At 46.4% G+C, this 20,478-nt stretch overlaps 1 protein-coding gene across 1 annotated transcript in view; it reads left to right on the top strand.

The window, feature by feature from the left end:
• The first annotated feature begins 5,309 nt into the window (after nucleotides 1–5,309).
• Nucleotides 5,310–20,478, top strand: part of LOC142560863 (beta-1,3-galactosyltransferase 5-like) — a 50,154-nt gene continuing 34,985 nt past the window's right edge. Inside the window, exon 1 of the mRNA XM_075673270.1 lies at nucleotides 5,310–6,945. The gene's annotated coding sequence lies outside the window, so the exon portion shown is untranslated. The remainder of the gene's footprint in view (nucleotides 6,946–20,478) is intronic.

Below are 20,478 nucleotides of genomic sequence, written 5' to 3'. Positions count from 1 at the left end.
ACACGTGTGGTAGACAATTATGTGAGCACTTTTTGTCTGTCGAAACGAGAGGAATAATGAATGTCGCCAACAGAACTATCGTGCCTGCTATATTATGCCAGTGACCATTGACCGACATTCATCACTAAACGTCGTTCACAGCAGCTGCACGTTTTCGATGTATGCGGTGCAGACACGCAAATTTAAACGCATTTCAAGTGTTCATATGCGCACAACTTATGCAAAGCTTATTTTTTACGATTCATACCGCAAACTTAACAGCTGCTTTGTAGCAGCAGATCTGCAAGTGGAAAAAGATTCAAGATGCACGAGCTTCTAGATCAAATTTATTTCGTACAAGGGAATGGATGAGCAATGGCTGGTGGCGTCAGGGGATGAGTGCTGGTTCTTGGAGCCTTGGGGGGGGGGGCAGAATTTAAAGCCACTGGAAAGACAACAAGTTGTTAAGAGTTACAACATGTTATTTTTATTTGACTAATCACATAAGGTGACAAACTGGCAAAGTAATTATTCACACATTGCAGACTGTAATATGACAGCACATTTTTCGTTATCTCATCATACTACTCAGGTTAATTTACTATAACACAGCGCTTATTAAACGTACAAAAATAATTTCACATTCTTCACGTCGACTATAAGGCTGATCGAACAAGAAACCTATTGCGGGCGGTAAATTCGGAAGCTATCGCAGCTGTCTCATAAGCGGGAGCGCACGTTGTTTTCGCTTACTGCAAAACAATGAACACCAGCACATCAATCGACATTACACGAAAAATTAGGACGCCGACAAAAAATGTAAGAAAAAAACGGAGCAGAGAGAAGCCAGGGTGGAGCGGGCAAATTGTACGTGCTGGTATTTACTCTGTTCTGAACACACTTTTCTGGAGCCGCATAGTCAGAACAATCGTACAAGCAACAAAGCGAATTGAGCGAGTTGGCAACACTCTTGTCGTGTATGTGCAGCGCGACGCAGACGTGCCGTCCGTTCTTTGTACCGCGTCTGTCTCGCGCAGCGCATATAGACCAAAAATTACACAAGTGAAGAACCTCTCATGTCAGGCGTACGCATTTCAGTGTGTACTGGGGTGTTGCTCGAGATAAATGCCGCTTTAGTCTAGACAAGCCGAACTTACCTCTGTAAACAAGGCAAACGGACCTCGCATATCCTGGTCCCTCTCGGAGCCGGCCGGTCGTGTCCGTCCGCACGGCACCGCGTGAAAAGCTTTGCCACCTTCCGTGCGATTTGCAGTTTGGTGCGCTGCAACCCGTCATACTGGAATACTTGTGCGTAAAAATGATCTGCTTCGTAGCGCTTCACCAAAGTCATTATCTTAATATGCTCGAATACCGTACCTGCAAACCGGAGCCGATGGTTGCTACGCACGCTCGACGGCCCGCTGATTGCAATTTCGATGGCACTGACAGAAACGAGTCGGCACCGTTTCCGTAAAGTTGGCTTCGGAGCGCGCAGTTGATCATTTGACGTCATTTTCCACCACGTGATCGCGCTCGGCGAATAGCGGTGCGAGCGGCGCCGGAAAAGTTATGCGCAACTCTGCTCCCTGCAGGAGCGTATGCAGGAACACTACCGCATCGTAGCGCATGCAAGAGGCGGCGTTTCTACCAGAAAGCTCGCCATCGTGCATAGTGTTCGCCGACAGCGTTTCCAGGTAAACATTGCCGTTACATAAGCCGCAGTTACCGAGAAATGTGAGAAGCAGTCAGGAACTTCCGAATGCTATCGCGCTCCACTATTAAAGCTGAAGCTTAAGTGTCCTCCGAAGTGTTATCTACGTGAGAGTCTACTGATCTTGAAAATGAAGCCTATTGTTAACTAATTTTGTGAAAATGCATATGCGACTGACGAGACTTATCAGCTTTTGCACAGAAGGAAGCGATTTTGCATCAGATTAGGGAGCTGAATTTTTGCACGCGCAGATTTGTTGACGGACGCGAAAAATCCACGGAAACCTAGCCATAAACAGCTTCGCTGTACCAATGTCGGTACGCGATTTATTTTTGCCAATCCTGTACAGTGATGATATGGGGAATGCCATGGGTACTGAGCTGCGGTAACGTATTGTTTATCCATTATTGCTACACTTCCTTTGAAAGTGCACTGTACTGGTAGACACGGCATGCCGCTTTACTAAAGACACTACCAAGCTTGATGGGACCTTCGAAATGCCGCGTTCCGTGAGCAATACTGAAGCAATAGTTTCTCCGTTCCTCGAAATGTCTGCAGCCAATAATTGGCTTGTGCCATGCGGCTCGAGTAGGCTATTCAAATTTTATCTTAATCTTAGGTTATTCGACGACGTCTGATTGCACAGTAAATCTAAAGATAATTGCTCTGCAACTACGAGCACTAAGACTACGATTAAACTGCAAAAAGTAGCACACTGCGCTGGTGACTGCGTTTCGAAAGGCTTTGGAAATACTTGGAATAAAGTGATGCAATTGGGCCCATTCATTGACAGCGTGTCATAATTAGTAAGGGAAGGGGGATAAGCATCGAAACTTGGGAACGTTACTACTGCATGCAGACTACCTAATAATGCGAAAGTTCAGTGAAATATGTTACGTGAGACTGTCATCGCCGTCGATGTCATTGATACTTGGAATTCAATACGTAAGCTTTGTGATATTTTTCCGGAAACGCATCAGCAAACGGTAATCTAGTTTGGAAAACGTGTACTTTATACGTCTAAGCTATTTTATTGTTTCTTTCTAGGTGTTGTAAAATGAAGTTATCTTATGTAACGCGAAGCATATGCTTTGATTCACTTCATCGATTAAGCTTCTTGCTTCAGAAAGCTGAGATAACAGCCAAAAAATAAAAGCACCGCCCCTTTAAGTCCGTGAAGATGGTCGAACAGCGAAGCTGTGTTAGCTACACCGAGTGTTGCACCATGCAAGTCAAACTTCGCAAGCAGTCAACATTGTAAATATCTTGTTTCACCATTCTTTCACCTCATTTTCGATTTTGCTTGCTTCGCGTGGTGCGCATGCTTTAGGAGTGCTTTGTTGAGGTTCTCCCCGTGCTTTTTCTTTTTCACGCGTGAGGCAAGGCCTACGACGACGAGCCCGTTCACGAGCCAACTCTCGCTGACGCTCGCGGTGGGCAGCTTCTTCCTCAGGAGTGCGTACTATTTGGGGTATTCCCATGGTTGTAGTTGGGATAGAACGTGCGGAAACACTAATCCAAAGGTCCGTACATTGGGCGTAAGGCCCACCACTGGAGATGCGGGTGCTGCAATCGATTTACGATTGGTTGATTTGGTTAGACGATTGACGTGGCTGCCGGCACTTCTTGCGCCAGCAAACAGTGCCTTTAGCAACGCGCTCCAAGTACCGCGTTTCAATCGCAGGGCAATGTCCGTTGGCCGCAAACCGCCAGCATAACATTTCTTTCTTTGCGCAGGGTGAAATCAATCGTCCATAAATTCGATGCCGATCTGGTTCGATGGCTGAAAATGCACCGTGTGACAACCGTATAAGATTCGCGTATAAGATAGCATTCTCACAGGGGGAAAGGCGCCCCTGCAACCCCTTTCCCTCTGTTGAGCTCTTCTTTTCCTCTCCCGCTAGGTGACGTACCCCATTTTTAGCGAAGTTCCACAACAACAGGTCCGCATGAACAGCTTCGCTGTAAAAGAAAAACAACAAAAAATAAGAGATAAGACTATAAGAAGCTAGACAGGACGCCAACTTCGGCTGGCGTTTACAGATCGCACAGCGCCACAAACATTATGCTTTGCAGACGTCACTAACGCACAAACTTCGTCACAGATGCACATGCTTTAATCAGACGAGCTGCCAATAAAACAAGGGATGATAACTCTCAATCAATCTTTAAATTTATTCTATAGCCTAAGGTCAGTGAAAGAGTGCTCACGCACTTATCCCAGGCTTTCTGCATGCAAAATATTTCATCGAATCGCCTCTAGAGCCGCCTCAAAACGCACGGCATTACAACCTTTGAAAATGCGCCGACTAGACGAATTGTTTTAAACGTGTAATTCTACGTATGATATATGCTACGCGGTTCCGATAAGTGGAAATTGTGATTTTAGCATGAGGAATACGACGCATAGCATATCGTTGAATTTTTGATGCGCTGGAGAGATTTATTAAGTCTGCCTAGTTCAACAAACCTATTACTGCATAGTTACTAACTCAGTTAAGTTCTCACTCGAATGACATTTCAGTTCTTTTGTAGAAATTTAGTGTTCATGGCGAGAATTAAAGGCGAACAAGTTGCTTCAGCTTTCTTTGTCGTGATGAAATAACCAATGCAAGTGGGGACACAGAACACAAGAAGGGCTGTGTTCTGTGTCCCCTCTTGCGCTGGTTACATAATCGTGGAATACAAACTAACCCGGTCTCACACCTTGCTTCTTTGTCGTACATTGTTTGGAATATACAGAGGTAAATAACTTGCTAGCTTTTGGACTTAGCAGGTAGTGACTCGGTGCCATGTTTACCACGGTCGCGAAATGAAGCGTCGGACTGCGTTCGTGAGCACGCATGCTGACATTCTCCCAATCTTGCCTTCGGTGGGGTTGACTATAGCAAGGGTTAACGCTCCGGCTCCTCGATCCACTCGTACGGGAAGAAATCCCGTTCGTTACAAAGCTTCAGTTTGTCAGAGAGCACTTCGTCAACAGCTGTGTTCACTCGTCAGCGATCTCGCTGCTGCACCTTATGGGAGCACTTCCACTTGACTTGCACATTTAAACCCCGAAACGCTGTTTTCTAACCCCGCGGGGAGCTCTTCGTGCGCCTCGGTAGCCCGATGCGTTGTCATCTGCGTCTGACAGCCCGTTTGTTCCGCTATCGCTTCTGTAATATTTGTCTTGCTCTCCGCGCAGCCCCGGAGCAACCTTCTCTCGCGGGAGGACTCGCTGGGCAGACAATGCAGAAAAGCACAAGATAGGAAATAGTTTCACTGAGGCGAAGAGAAGAAGACACACAGAACCGCGACGAAGATGAACGAAGCGACAGAGGCAAAGAGACACTGGAAAGGGCAACAGAAGAGGAAACACAGAACACGCCGCAGGGCAACACGAACACAAAACGGTCCAGTGTTGCCTCCGATTCGCCCGCCCTCTGAGCTCCCCTCTTTCTCTCTCCCTTTCTGTGTGTCACCGCTAGTGGAAGAAATAAAAAGCGGCGCCACCGTGCGGAGCAACACGCGACCGCCTGTTGCTGGGCAACGCAAACCGCGTCCCCCGCTGACCCTCCCGCACCAACGGGATCGGCTCTCCAGCTCATTGCCCGATGTGAGAGCGCCGACGTCGAGTCCGCGCGCGCGCCACTTCGCCAAACGGGCTCTCTCCCTGACAGCTCGCGCAGGGCATCACAAGGCGCAAGTCGTGGATCCCGGAGGCATCGTTGCATCGCGTAAGAGCACCCGTCGCTGATCATCACGCCTGCAGGTGCGCGTGAGAGACTGCGCTGTCCAAACGAAGGGTTTCGGCGACGATGTGAACAGCAAGACGAGCGAAGAGAGTTGGGCCACGCGGAAGTTACACGCCTCCCGATGGTCGCCCCGCCTGAACTTTGCCTGGAGCTTGCTAAATCTCCTGCACTCCCAAATAAGAGTGCTTGTGAAGTTTGAGGCATGTGACAAAAGTGGAAAGACACGACTCACGGATATGCTTTTCAGAAGTATTGCGAAGTCTTCCGCCGAGACCAGCAAGGTGGTTTCGCTTTAAATTTAGAAGCCCTGGAATTGAGGGCCGAAGACACAGCGCGTATATCCTTTTTTCTTGCCCCAGAGCCTGTTCGGGTACCTTAGCTTGATTTTGGTAGCAGTGCTAGGATTATGACATCGAGGTTGCAGAGAATTTTCTGGTTCGAACTGAGCAGCTCGCAGGAAATAAGTTGACGAAATTATGAGTCTCCGGAGTGTTCTTCTCTAAGCGAGCGTTTTAAAGATAGGTTGTGAAATACTACTGTCGATCTTCTCCGGTTTCGGATATGCGGTTGAGCAGAATGTTATATGGTGCTAGACATCCTCAAATGTATTTTCTTCAACCAGAGGGTTGTAGTTCAGCGAAGAGGTTTTTTCTGCGATGCAACGATAGCATTTCGTGGTTCACAATACCGACGAAATTCGCAATAGTAAGAGTACGCAACGGTGAGGGTAGCAACAGCGTCGATTAGGGAACAGTTGTCGCATACTGGCGCTCCTGCCAAAGAACCGCTTCAGCAATAAGGCACAGTATGCTCCTTTAGTGAGTGGGACGCAGCGGTTTAAAAACTTGTTCTAGTAATCCGTGCCCGTTTTCTTAATACTGGATGCCAGCCAATGGTCATGTTATACGCGAAGACTGCCGGCCAATAGGATACAATATTTACCAATCAACTTATTTGTGAATTCTGCCGCAGTTTTGCACGTGAAGCTTTCTCTTAAACCAGCAGAAGGACGAACGCTGCGCTGAAACATAACACACAACAAGTGCCGACATCGACGCGTCGCCTGAAAGTGCAACTCAAGCGCGAAAATAGTCCAGCTAGAGTTTCTCCCCCGAGTAGGCATTAATCCCCGCGCAAGAGCCAAAGGTACACGAGGGTGGATTAATCCCACGGAAGCCACGCGACGTCATTACACCGAGACACAGCAGGGGCTTCGACCGCAAGGGGCCCAGTGACGGCCATGCACAGAATCTCACTGGCGGCGTACTTCTGTCTGCAGCTTTGCGCGGTTTTATCCATGTAGCGGATGCGAGGTCGGACCGACTGCTCCATCGTTGACGGCGCTCGGCGAAAAAAAGTAGCAGGAAACAAGTGATTAGTCAGCCGGGCCGCCGCTCGTTGCTAAGCCGGCGATGTCTACGGCTCAGAACCTTCGCGAAGCGGAACTACTGAGGACGTTCATCGGCCTCCTATCTCTGATCCAGCTGCGGCTCCTGGCGGCGACCACGGTCACGGGAGGTAAGTGAATTCCGAGAGTGCCGCTGCTGTTTCATGATCTGACTTTAACACGTGAGAAACGATGGGACGAAAAATGAGTCGCGGGATAATTTAGGTGGGGACATTTCCTGCAACACACACTCGCGCGCACGCACGCACGCACGCACGCACACACACGCACGCACACGCACGCACGCGCACGCACGCACGCACGCACGCGCACACACACACACACACACGCACGCGCACACGCACACACGCGCACACACGCGCGCACACACACGCGCACACACACACACACACACACACACACACACACACACACACACACACACACACACACACACACACACACACACACACACACACACACACACACACACACACACACACACACACACACACACACACACACACACACACGCGCGCACACACACGCACACACACACACACACACACACACACACACACACACACACACACACACACACACACACACAAAATGAGCAAAAGGGGCATAAAACTAACGCATGTAGTCGTGTGTGATACAGTTACTGCAGCAATGAGTGAGCACATCCGTTGCCCGTTACTCAACGAGTAAAACCATCTGGGGCATTAGGTATTAGTTTAGCCTCACTAAGCGTGGAGTGCCAAGTGTCCTGAGCACCAGGGCACAGCCCCAAAAGATGACGAATTACCGCGCAGACAAGGGCCACAGGGGCCAGACACGTAGGAGACGGGGTAGGGTTGGTGGGCTAGTAGGTTCAACATACTAAGGCAGTGCGGCGGGAAATACAAATGAAACAAAAACGCAAATCTGATGCTACGATTTCTGAAATAGCAGCCGAGTTTTATTTGCTTATGAACCGACATATGTAGGTGCAGAACATCGGTTTGGTGAAGCTTGAGGAAAAGCGGAATCCCAAACAAAAAGAAATATATGTAATGGCATCTCTAGACAGGGATTCTTTATTTATACATTTATGTATTTATATAGCTGCGCAGCGCGGGCGAAGGGCTGGCGAAGAAGGGCTGAAGAAACTAGCTTTTAGCTTCAAGATTCCTTAAGCTTCTAAAGTTACTCGTGTAGTTATATTCTGGCTTGTACTCAGGATCGTTCTCTTTTGACTGAAATGACTTGAAATGGCAGTTGCAGTATGTCAGCTCGTCGGTAAGAAAACTAAACAAAAATTAAAGCCGAAGGTTTTGCCTGCTAAAGCCGCTATCTGATTACAAGATACGCCGGACAGGGTGAGTCTCGGGATTAATTTTGCCCACCTGGTTCTTCTGTAACGTGCTCCTACGCAACAAAATTGAGTTAGTTTGGCAGCTGCGGTACAAGTTTTATATTCTTGCGTCATTTCCCTTTCCTTCGAGGCTGTCTTAGAACAGGGCAAAGTCAAACAAGACTGAGCTTGACAGGAAGGCGAAACATAAAGTGAGAAAGACTTGTCGAAAAAGGACTATCGCTGAAGCCTACGTTTCGACAAGGGTAGTTGCCTCCGTCAACGCAGCCGCTGCTTTGCTTGGCAGCGTTTATCACAAATTAAGGGCCCCACTTTTTGAACATTTCGACTGCCGTCATTTTATTTACACCCCAACTTATTCCCCTCCTCTTTTAGGGGAGAAGGTGAGCTATATAAACGGTGCCAAAGAAAGGGCAGTTATCGCTCCGACAATGACAAGTCCACTTTTCGACATGGTGGCTCCAATAATATCTCTAATTCGACCACCGTTAACCAAAGGCAGTAGTGCCGGTTAAGGCATACAGTAAGTTTCACGCATGTTATCTACACACGTCCACCCAACTCACATGCGAATTTACGCCCACGTATCAAGACTAAGGGAACGGACGCACACTTGAATCAATGCGAGGAAGCAAACAACGAAAGCATACTAAAGTTCGAAGCTGAACGTTTTGCAACGGTCAGCTCAGTAAGCGAGTGATTAGCGATAATGCGCATCTGGTACAAGCTATTACGGCGTAAAGAAAATCTACGTTACAAGCCTTCTGCCCAGCAAGATCTAATCTATCGCAACTGAGCACACCCGTGAGCGATCAGACAGAAAATAAAAATATTCAGATAGTTACCGCCCGGGAAACGTTACTGTGTTCGAAACGTGCCAAGACGCTGCTTACATATATTTGCAAAATAATGAACGAATAACAAAGTTAGGATAGCTTGGAATACTTTTTTAGCCCCGCTTTCATTACAAGCACTGTATACGCTGCTCGCGCCGGTTGGACAAAGCGCAATAAGCTCTGAAAGCGCTTACATGTCGACTGAAGCTGTAGCCAAAACTTCGCGTGCCGTCAACCCAGTCACCGTCTGCTATATCAGCCGAAGCAGATGTTTGCAGAGTCGCGCGGGCGTCGTGTTCATCCATTGTAAACACAGAGGCAACGGAGGCAGCTGAGGCAAGCAATGGGCTCGTCACCACGTGATCAAAGATGGCAGCGCCCACGGGATCACCGTGAACAGGGTCAATATAGCGTTCGGCGCAGATAGCTAGTATACATGGGGAAGATTGGTGCCGCATCACGCAGCCGCCGTAGGCGCCATAGCAATGTGCTGATCGTCCCCTCAAAGTTGACCACGCCTCTCGTGCATTCACGTGATAAAGCCATATACTGCATAGTCTGCTTCAAACCCCTTTTCAAATATTTCAAATTAGTTTCAGCCTGCCACATCTCCGCAGTACTGGCTTGCCTGGGGTCGCCATATTTTGCCGGTAATTTGGGAACTAAAGAATTCAAAGTTCCGCGTGCCACTAGACTTGCCTGCCCAGAGCCTAAGAGGAATATGGCTCATTTTACTAAAGCTTCGGAGTGCCATGTATGTCATGTGACACCATTGCAAGAGGTGCTGGCGACAAATACTTTCACCTATCGAGCGACTTTTGAAACATAGATACTTGGGTGATAAAACCGGTTGATGGGTGAATGTACATTAAAAGCTTATCCTACACACCTTGTTTGTTAAATTAATTTGCTCGTTTCTACATCAAGAAATTAGACAAATAAAGTATTTGAATAATTTTGAATGAGCTAGAAAAAGACCTATTTATACAAGTCACAAGTCTTTGTAAAACTGGACAGTGACATTCACCGTAGCCAATGTTGCTCTGATAAAAAAAGGCTTCGTTCTTGAGGGAACAGAACCAAAAATTAACTTCACCTTAACTTAGGGTTGCTTAACCAATTTCTGTTCGCATTCAACTCACGTAGCCCAACGTTCCAATTCGCGAGCCGGTTTGTAGGACACCTGACGGCAAGCGCTGAAGTGAGCAGCGCTGTACTACTTCCCAGTAGGTCTGAATCCTCGAATTGACTTCGATTTGACCCCGCTGGCTAGAGCTACAGCACAGTCAGAGCCAGAGAGCGAAGTTGGGTGTATTAGTTAAGAGAGAACGTGTTTGCTGGTTACCATCGATAAGCACCTACAACAAGGTTGTCCAACTAACAAACTACTTCGGCTATCGACCAGCCTGAGTTCTGTAGAGTTCGTGTTGGACGTTGACCGCCATTAGGTTTGCCATCACTATTCCTGCTGTAGAGCTGCCTGGTTCAGAGGCCCAGGGGGTGGGACGTAGGGAGAGAGAGAGAGAGAGAGAGAGAGAGAGAGAGAGAGAGAGAGAGAGAGAGATGACCCGCACACGCTCACTGCCCACCGAGGGAGTGGCCGGCTGTATGGGCATTTTGGTAGGTGATATTCTGCGCTGTTGTAGCACAGGCGCAACGAGAAAGAGAGAGAGAGAGAGAGAGATGATGCATAAAAAGGCAAGGAGGTTAATCAGAGATAGTTCCGGTTGGCTACCCTGCACGCGGGGAAGGGTTAAGCGGGATAAAACGAAAAGGAGGGTAGCAGGGGGAAATAGGGAGGGAGAGAAAGAGAGACCTGCACAAACAAACCGCGTACACTATGGAACGGTAAGGGGCGGCGTTCTTAAAGCCTGTCGTGAAGCCCCGTAGACCACAGGAACATTTGTGAGGCTAGTAAGGCCTTCAACGCGGATATTCAGGCGCAACGACAAGCACATAAAAGGCAGAAAAGGTGACTAGCAGCGCTAAATTTCAACAAATTAAATTCTAATTTCTGCAGTCGTACTTATACTACCAAAAACGTCATAAGATGGGTGCACATTGCCGGGTAAGCACAAACAAAGGCACAGAAAGCCCAAGGAGGTACCTTTTTGGCCACACTGCTTACTAGCGCGAAGATATTCCCGTGTCATGGATCCATGAAGCACCAACGTGCTCAAATTTTTGTCATTCCAGGGTATCTCTCTCATTTGTTGTTTCCTTGGTTCATCAATCGCTAAGTACTTTTTCTTTATTTACTTTTATGTGGGGCGTTATAGCTGTTCATAACTGTTCGCGGGTAAATTTCTCGTAGTGAAAATTTCAATGATTATTTTTAGCTTGCCCCTTGGTGCTTTTCCTCTTGGTAGGTTCTGTAGTTCTTTCGATTTGTGTTTTCTCTTTGTTTACAAATAGGTTCAACTCACCGCCTTGTTATCTTCCGCTAATTCGAGGGCCCGCGATTTGGAAATACCCGTGCAGTTTAGACGGATATTTAGCTTGGGCCAACACCGATTAGCTGATTTAAATGGACGTAAAACGGAGGGATGCTTTCATTCAACAACCGCTAGACTAAATTAAATGAAATTTGTAGCGTTTAAAAGAAAATGCGAGCATTTGCTGTCCTTAGAAAACAGAATAATGACTTAGTACTTTGTAGCTTTTCCGAAAGTGGTTGCCAATCAGTAAAGCGAAAAAATTGAATAATGAAGCAGAGTGTTTACAGATCAGTGCCGCACTACGAGAAGCAGCTATGGCGGATCTGCAAATTGCATCCGTTAGAGCATCTCAAAGGAATAAATGTGATGTACAAGCCTACAGCTTAAGTCATTCTGCCACAAGGTTTACGAGAGTTCTGAGTAAGTACCGCTAGTGGTGTTCTTTTGAGAGTGTTGTACAGTACATCGATGTTGTTGGCTTTAGATCTCCGAACAGGAGCAGTTTACATAAGCGTTACATTACTTTTTATGGAAGGTTTACGGAGTTTCGACCAGTTTGCTTCATTTTTGTAACATTCTTTTTTTTTGTAGAATGTCTGATCTTCTTAATCAATACAATTCTTCTCCGTACAGTCGGTTAACGTTTTTGTTTAAAATGCTGCAAAGCACTTCAAATTTGGCGAAGTGGATACCGCGTAAAGCGACTTCTCTGTTTCCGCGAATATTTATAAAGCAGCTCCTGAAGTAAAGCTTCCTCTTAAAGTTGCGCCAAAAGGATATGCAAATGCCGGGGTTTCACGTCGTCAACACGGGCGTGCATTAGCGTGATGAGGTCCGCTCCGTGCTCTTAGGATTAAATCAAATCGTTTCGTCCTCTATGGCGGCACAGTCACGCCACACACGTGGGCGAAGATTGAGAAATGCGTGGGAAAGATGTCCTCCGGGCGTTGCGGAGTTGTCGGAATCAGGCGTTCACTGCAGCTTTAGAGACTTCGAATGCTTTGAACTTGGCAATTTTGCTCGCGCAGTGGGACGCAGACTAACTTTTCCTGATATTTTCACATGCTGGTGTTTCCGCAGTAAGTTTTGTTAGCGCATTCACGCGGCTCTTGTGTGTGTGCGCGCGTTTTCTTTTACTCCAACGGGGGACGTCATTTGCACACACAAACATTCGAATTTTGTTAACTGCTCAGAACTATTTGCTCTTTTGGTGTGTACGTGAGCGTTATAACTCCTGTCATAATGGACTGTTCCATATTCTTTGTTTGACACTTTTCTTGAGCGGGTGCATGAATAAAGAGGCGTACCCGGCTCAATCTGACGTGCACCAGCGACGACGAACAGATAAAAAATGCTCGGATTGACGCCAACTTGCTGTAACCAAAGTAAATAAATGGTTTTCAAAAGAAAATATGCTGCATTTCGGTCTGGGTGGGAAACGAACCCGGACCTCTGGGGTGCGAGACGACCGCGCTTTCCCGACGATCCACATTTCTGGATGAATAAAGGTGTGGCCGTGTGAGTGCTTCATTGAGCTCGTCACGACGCAACCAATGGAGAGGAGGTGGCGCCACGTCACGGCTGTGTAAAATGAGCGCACTGCCTCCTGCGCCAAAGGGACTACGATGCTTTCGCATTGCCCCGCGCAGGCAGTCTCAAGTACCCCTGTCGAATTCTCGTTTAGGCCAACACTGCACGCGTGCTCATCTCGTGCCCAAGTAGCTCTCTGAAGCGTCAGGCGCGTGCTTGAAAAGCCAGTTTCTCGCATTCTTCCCTCGTGACAGCTGGCGCTTTGAGACGCTGTGCTAGGCTGCTGGGCCTTCGGGGTCGGCCCATATTTTTCGGGAGATGGACGTGATATCTGTAAATGTGGCGGAGCTCCCTATAATGACATGGAATTCAAATCGTCACATTTTCCCTCTGTGCCGGTGACCGTCTTTCGCCGGCTAACTAATGTTCAAAGTTATCGCGCAGCTGAAGACGTGCCTTTCTGTATCGGAAGTTTCTCGAATGTTATCGATGGTTCTGTTTGTTTCCTATGTTGTCACCGAGCCTTATGCAAGCAGGCTGCGTGCTTGACGAGAACAGTGGTGTACATTCGAGAACTTAAGCGAACACCAAGCAATTACGCTGGTAGATTCGATGAGTCACGTATGAATAGCCGGGGCATTGATACGCACGTCAGATTTTCGACGATCACCGACTCTTCTCCCCGCTATCATTTCGCGAATATTACCTATACTGCTGGGCACAAGTTCGCTCAATAATCAGTTTCCTGACTTGCGTTGTGCTACTGTGGTTGTTCACCGTAGCCACAACGTCAGAATATATACTAGTGACTCGTGCTTGTAGAAGTTCCTTTTAAATCTTAGTTATTTTTGCAGGCACTCACGAGAATTGCGTGATTAAAAAAAATCGAATAGCATTTTAGTAGTTTGCAACATTCCAGCGAGAAGAAATGACGGAATTCTGTGAATTGCTTTTGCATTAGCATTTAAAACGGATACACTGAACGTGTTGTACCTTTAGAAGAATCCTTTGTATTTCGTGAGTGCGTCATCTTTAAAAGAAATGTAACTAATATAACACATGCACACAACGCGTAATTTCAGACGTCTTTTCTCTTTTCTTTTTCAACTTTCTCTTAGGTGCCGCTTACAGAACTGTGATATATTTTTTAATTTGTTATGGAGTAATCGATTTGCGTACTAGTGTTCGCGCTTTTTGCAGTTTTGGAATTTTCACCGCCATCCTCATCCACGAATGCCGAAATTTCAAATCAATGTAGAAAAGTTTGTGTGGTTTTATTTGTTTTATGAAAAACTGACTATTTTTAGGAAGATTTGTGAGAACGCTGCAAATTTCTCACAGCGGGCACTTAGGACTAATGATAAGGTAACAGGGGATGCTGAAGGAGAAGCATAGTTCTGGAAAATTATTTATTTTTGATACGCAGAATTTTTTCAAATGAAATAAAAACATTGATGATTGGTTCAGGAGTGCCAATATTTGTCCATCGCGAGACAGCAGCGCGGCCTTACCTTCATTTTCTTCTAAGGGGAGATGCTACTCAGAGGTCCATCTTCGTGAATAATAACGTAACTGAATGAAATTTATGCCTTATATTGAACTTCATTTTTTCGGATATACTTTAATGAGTTTCTCAATATTTTAACTGGTTACTGTTCTGTGCCGTTTGAAACTAGGAAAAGTGTGGTTTGAACTTCAGTTTCTTGTGCAGAGTGCGCGTTTTATAGCAGGCCTAGCAGAGTGCTGTAAAATATTCTGTAGTGCTCCTTATACAAAAGTAATTGAAACTGAGCTCAAATATAATTTTATTCCAGCTTTATCATTTAAAGAAATAAATTTATAATGTCGTCTGCCTATTCTGAGAGCATCAATGAAGAATTTCCTAAAAACAACTTGTTTAGAATTTACCAAAAAATGCAATATAACGAAGTTACTTGCATATAGAAATAATTGTTCATGCTTACGTAAAACTTGGAAAAGGTGCAGTCACATTAAATACAAGAAGTTTTTGCAGCAGCAGTGAAAGCAACTGAACTTTAAAAACAAATGCAGTTGGCAGTTTTTAAACATGCATATACTAAAGCAGATATTGAACTTACATGAAGGATGGCCAGAATGCAGATCAGTCTTTCCAGAAGAAGTGTACAAGTTTAAAATTCTCGCGTTTCAGAGGTGAGAATTCTTCCTCCTCCAGGCCGACTTTCTTTGCCGGTTTTCTTTCTGATCTGTCTGGTTGCTACGAGCGACCAACTTAAGGTTCTAAGGGACCTACAACTCTTGTAGAATGTCCCCAAGCCCTTTGTAGCTTTTGCTGAGCGGCAGTGTGACTATATAAGAGGTCACTTGCATGAAAATACGTGAAGAAAATGCTGCTGGCACTGTCATGGAGCCAACTGACTTCTGAACAAGAAAGCTAAAGACATGAGCAAAATGTGCGATTGTTAGCACCATCAGTTGAGAATTATTTAAAAAATTAGGTCACAGCTACCACGCCTTGCTTAGAATAACTTTTCACAGTCTTCTGGTTTAAAGCAGTTAATTTGTCACGCGTGTAGGTAGAATGTTGCAGCTTGATTTTGAAACGAAAATTTGTTCGTTATGTGATTTGTCTTCGCCCACTGTGTGGCTCCAGTTGTAATTTTCTAATGATGATATATTGATTCATGGTGTAACGTCCCAACGCAGCAACGGTGCTGTTAGCGACCACTTGTCCGCCTAAATGGAGTAATCAAAACTGCGACCTTGTTCTCTGAAGCAGAAAGCCAAAGCCAGAAAGCCAAGTCAGCGGGTACGCTCTAATATACATAACGACCTACCGCACGGTTGCCTATGCCATGCGCCTGTAAAACTTGTCACCCAGCACCGGGCCCCACTATCGAGATCCAGGTTCTATTCAGATTCACTATATTCTACATCATGAAAGATGGGAGGAGTGCTATCAGAAAGGTTACACAAAGATTAACTAGAGGGGAACCACACCCCTCTTGCAAACAAACAAACAAACAAACAAGCAAGCAAGCAAGCAAAAAAACAAACACACAAGCAAGCAAACAAGCACACAAACAAACAACCAGGCAAGCAGGCAAACAGCAACGAAATAAACAAGCAAACAGGCAGCAAACAGGCAAATGAGCAAACAAACAATAATCAGGCAAGCAAATAAACAAGCAAATAAAGAAACAAGCAGGTTCCTTCAAAGTAGTGCACCAACTAGTCCAGCAAGAAGTTCTTCTAAGCAAACTAACAAGCATTATTACTATTATTATCAGGCATGAAAATATACAAACGCACAGAAGAAACAGGGAGGGAGCAAGCTGACAACTGCCACCGTGAGGGGCACAACGCCGGCGCACTTTTTCGGGAGGAGGAAATGAACAGAGGTGAAGAGTAGAAGATGATAAGAAACATCGAAATAGGAAAGAAACATCGAAATAGGAAAGAAAATACGAAATAAACAAATTACAGAGACAAAAGAAACAAAAGAAAGTAGGAACACGAAAAAAAATGTCTATAAACGCCAAATCAGTTTTTTGCATGAAACTTAGCAAGGCTCTATCGGGCTGGTCGCGTTGAGCAACACTCCCTCTCGAAAACAGGCAATCAGCCAATCAAACTAACAAGCACATAAACAAGCAATAAGAAAAGCAAACAAACAAGTCAACAAATTTTGCGTGCGAATGCGGAACACTACTGCGACGAAGCGCCTGCTTTCGCCGTTCCACAGACGCAAGTCGTGTTGTGATCTCTAGCGTTGACATTGCTCCGTCTCGTGCATTCATCGAGGAAGTGACCCAGAGGAGGAGGAGTGCCTGCCTTTCCATCATGCGTCTCCTTGACCCGAGTCGTCGTTGAAAGCCGGCCGCGCTAGTCTTGCCATTTCATTCTCACGTCGTCTGCACCTCCGGTGATGCCAGACGGCGGCGGCTCGGCAGCTCCCCTTCGTGGTACTCGCCATAATTCGACACATCCGTTCAGCATTCCCGGGGCCATTGCGGCGCTTGGTCGCGTAAGTTTACGCACCGTGGTATTTCAGAAAGGTTTAATTTCCTAACATTTTTATGACCACAGCCACTAAAATCATACTCTATGTTGTTAGCATATGCTAATACAAGTGTCAAGGATGCAAAATATACTTAGGTTTTTCTGGGATCGCGACGTCTGTAAACTGTAAAGGCAAGGTTATGGCCGCACAATCCTCCTCATCTGTCCCCATTTCCAGGTTTCGGACGTCTCGAAATGCCCATGGCGTGCTCGCATTTGCATTGCCGCAGAATCAAAATTATTTGCTTGGAACAGAATGCAAAGCTTACAAGAGTGCGGAAGCACACATAAATATCACGTGATGCTTGTGATCATTTTGCTCTCCCGTTTATCCTTGGTTTTCTAGGCAAGCTATGCTACTCTACCTAGCCAAACAATACGTTATGAATACAATTTATTTCAAATAAAATGTAGGAAGGGTATGATGATATACACAGTACATTGGCATAGTAGAAGAACCTGGCTAGTTCTGTACCAGCTAGCCCGATAACACGCCTAACGCGTGTTATATAAACCTAGGTTCAGCAAAAATTATAACCATGTATACTATCGAAAGTTAGGAAGCCATGACAGAGGTGCCTTGGACGCTGTGGGCAGAATGCGGAGAGTAAGGCGATACGGCGCACATCATACTCTCTTGCCGACATGATGCGGCGGAGTCAACAATATTACTTGATGCTGTGCCAAGAAGCCCCTTTGCACACGAATACTTACCTGTGTAAATTATAGTTGACATTAAGAAAAATAGTGGAGCTGGACAGGCAATGTAATGTAACTCTAGCGGCCGACAACCGGCGGACCGCTAGATTTACAGAAGGAGTAACAAGGAATAGGAAGCGTATTCCAGGACGGAAGAAAACTAGGCGGGGGGATGAAATGAGGAAATTTGCAGGTTCAAGTTGCAGTGAGCTGCAGTGAGTTGCAGTGAGTTGCAGTGAGTTGCAAAGAGACAATTGGAGATCGCTGGGGGAGGCCATCCTCCTGCAGTGGGCATAAAAATAGGCTGATAATGATTATCATAAAGGTGATGATGATTATGCACAATGTCTAGTGCACCGTGGTCTAGTATTTCCAAAACACCAACTCCACGCTCCCCTCCCCCCCCCCCCTGAAATTTGTGTTGGTTTCGTAACGTGGACATTGACTCTGAGGTATGGTATGGCATGACATATGAGATGTGAGGTGACAAACTATAATACCCTGATGCATTTGCTAGAGGGGGAGCTATTGCTGGCCTCGACTTTCAGGTTAAACCTGGCTGGATTAGGCAGGCTTGATTTGGGGTGTCTATAGTGCGTTGATCATCTACATTGTTATAGTGCAGGCAGAAGGGCGGACCCACAGAGAACGGCGGCATATTAGACAACATGCAGCGCTAACTACTTTCAATAGGTTTATTTCCTTTTCTACAGCCGTCTTTATCAACGAAAACGTCTAAGAACACGGGTACATTGTCTGGTATAGATAAACAAAATGATCACAAACACACACTTTTGAAGCCCCATTAATTACAGGAGGTATGCGTCTGACGCATACAAAAATGTTTTAGCCTATTTGTTGACAATGCAATGTACGTAGTACTGACGCATGCGTCACCAAATGCTATGTTTTTAGAGCGCAGCTCTTAAGTGCCCCTTCCTGCCATCAGCGTCGGCTTGCCTCGGCGTTGTTATACCTCGTAACCGAGCGTACGAGCGCAACGAAAGATGACAGCCAATGCGGAGTGCAGTGGCAGATGAAATAAGAGCGCGCCAGGAGGAAAGTGGAAGAGGAGGCTACAGTGAAATAATGAGACGGAAAGCGGAGGAGGAGTGGACGGGAGACGGTCTGCGCGTGCGTTTAGTTGTCGGCGGCCGCAGCATCTGCAGCCACGTGGTCGGTGTCTTCAGCGCTTCGAGGAGGGAGGGGGCCAGGGTAGCGTTCGTTGTACCGGCATCTGTGACGGGGATCGTAGTCCCTGCAAAGGGCGATGGCGAGCGGCTACGAGTAAAGGGCCAACCACAAGGAAGAAAACTACGACGGATTTTGGGCGTCGGCGCCAACCGGCGTCACGCGATGGCGGTTGGCGGCATTGAGAACAATGCGCCGCCGGTTCACGCTGGCTCGGCGTCGCAAGACTGAGTATGCCAGACTGCAGCGCCGACGGCGGAAGTGGTGGTAGAAGCAAGAGGCAAACAAACTGTGGCCCCCGAGACCGTGCCACGCGCCATGTCGCCAAGCTCGGGTGCCATTTACACAGCGAGGTTTCGGCGTCATCAGGACAAACATGGCGCTTGCTCGAAGAGAAGAGGAGCAGGGCGCAAGGCCTAATCTACAGTCGCGTTGGAAATAGTCTATTTTTCTCGTTCTTGTAATTTTTACTGCAGTTATCGAGCACCCACAGAGGTAGTTATCGAAGGTAGCAAGCCGGTGTACCCGACGAGGCCTCATCAGTGGGTGCGATCGCCCAAAAGAACGGACCGAGGGCAGGAATAGTGTGTTGTCTGTACGAGAGCGTCGGAAGAAGTATTTTAAGCCGTCGACTTTGTGATTTTCTATGCGGTGCCTCGCGTACGCTTCGCTAAAGAGAAGTCCATCACATACACGTGCATTCTGAGCACGACACACACTCAGGACGTAGCGCAACGAAAGTGTCTGATCGGCACACTCAGTGTACGCGGCTTGTATGTATTCTGTGTGTGCGGTTGGTTTGTTGCCGAGAAGTGGTGGACGCAAATCCTTTACAATTTTCAGAAGTGATGACACGGTCAGTAGCGATAAGCTTTAATGCATCATTGTCGGTTTTGCCGGCTGCGATGCGCCGTGGTGATGATGACGGTCGAGCTGTGTGTTTTCTGTTCTGTTACGATGCGCGTTCGCAAGGTACACATCGTGATCTCTCTCTCTCTCTCGCTCTTTCTCTCTCTGTATATATATATATATATATATATATATATATATATATATATATATATATATATATATATATATATATGTATACACAGGCCACAGTTCCACTCATAAAGTGATCCGTTATCAGCTGCTGCCCGATTGCGGAAAATGGAGCCTCACCTGTTGTCATTAATTAGCATCTTCGTGCCCACAGTGCCTTACGACTGAGAATTCAGCTGATATCATAATATAAAGGGTGCCTGTTGACTGTCATAAAAATATTCTGAACGCACATTCCCACAAATAGGTCAGCATATTACAGGACCATCTCGCTTACCTGCATTTGCTGCAAAATGCTCGAATATGTCATTGCTTCGCATATTTATAACTATCTCTAATCTAACAGTTTTTTTCCGCAATCAACACGGTTTCAGAAAAGGCTTTTCGTGCGAGACACAGCTACTCGAATTTACAACAGATATCCGTCTTAACATGAATCATTACTTACAGGCTGACTGCTTATTCCTTGACGTTTCCAAAGCGTTTGATTGGCTATGGTGTTGGGCTGCTGAGCACGAGGTCGCGGGATCG

The sequence above is a fragment of the Dermacentor variabilis genome, chromosome 10 (assembly GCF_050947875.1).
Source record: "Dermacentor variabilis isolate Ectoservices chromosome 10, ASM5094787v1, whole genome shotgun sequence".
Lineage (NCBI taxonomy): Eukaryota > Metazoa > Arthropoda > Arachnida > Ixodida > Ixodidae > Dermacentor > Dermacentor variabilis.
The sequence above is the reverse complement of the archived record's forward strand: the minus strand, read 5'-3'. Positions and strand labels throughout refer to the sequence as shown.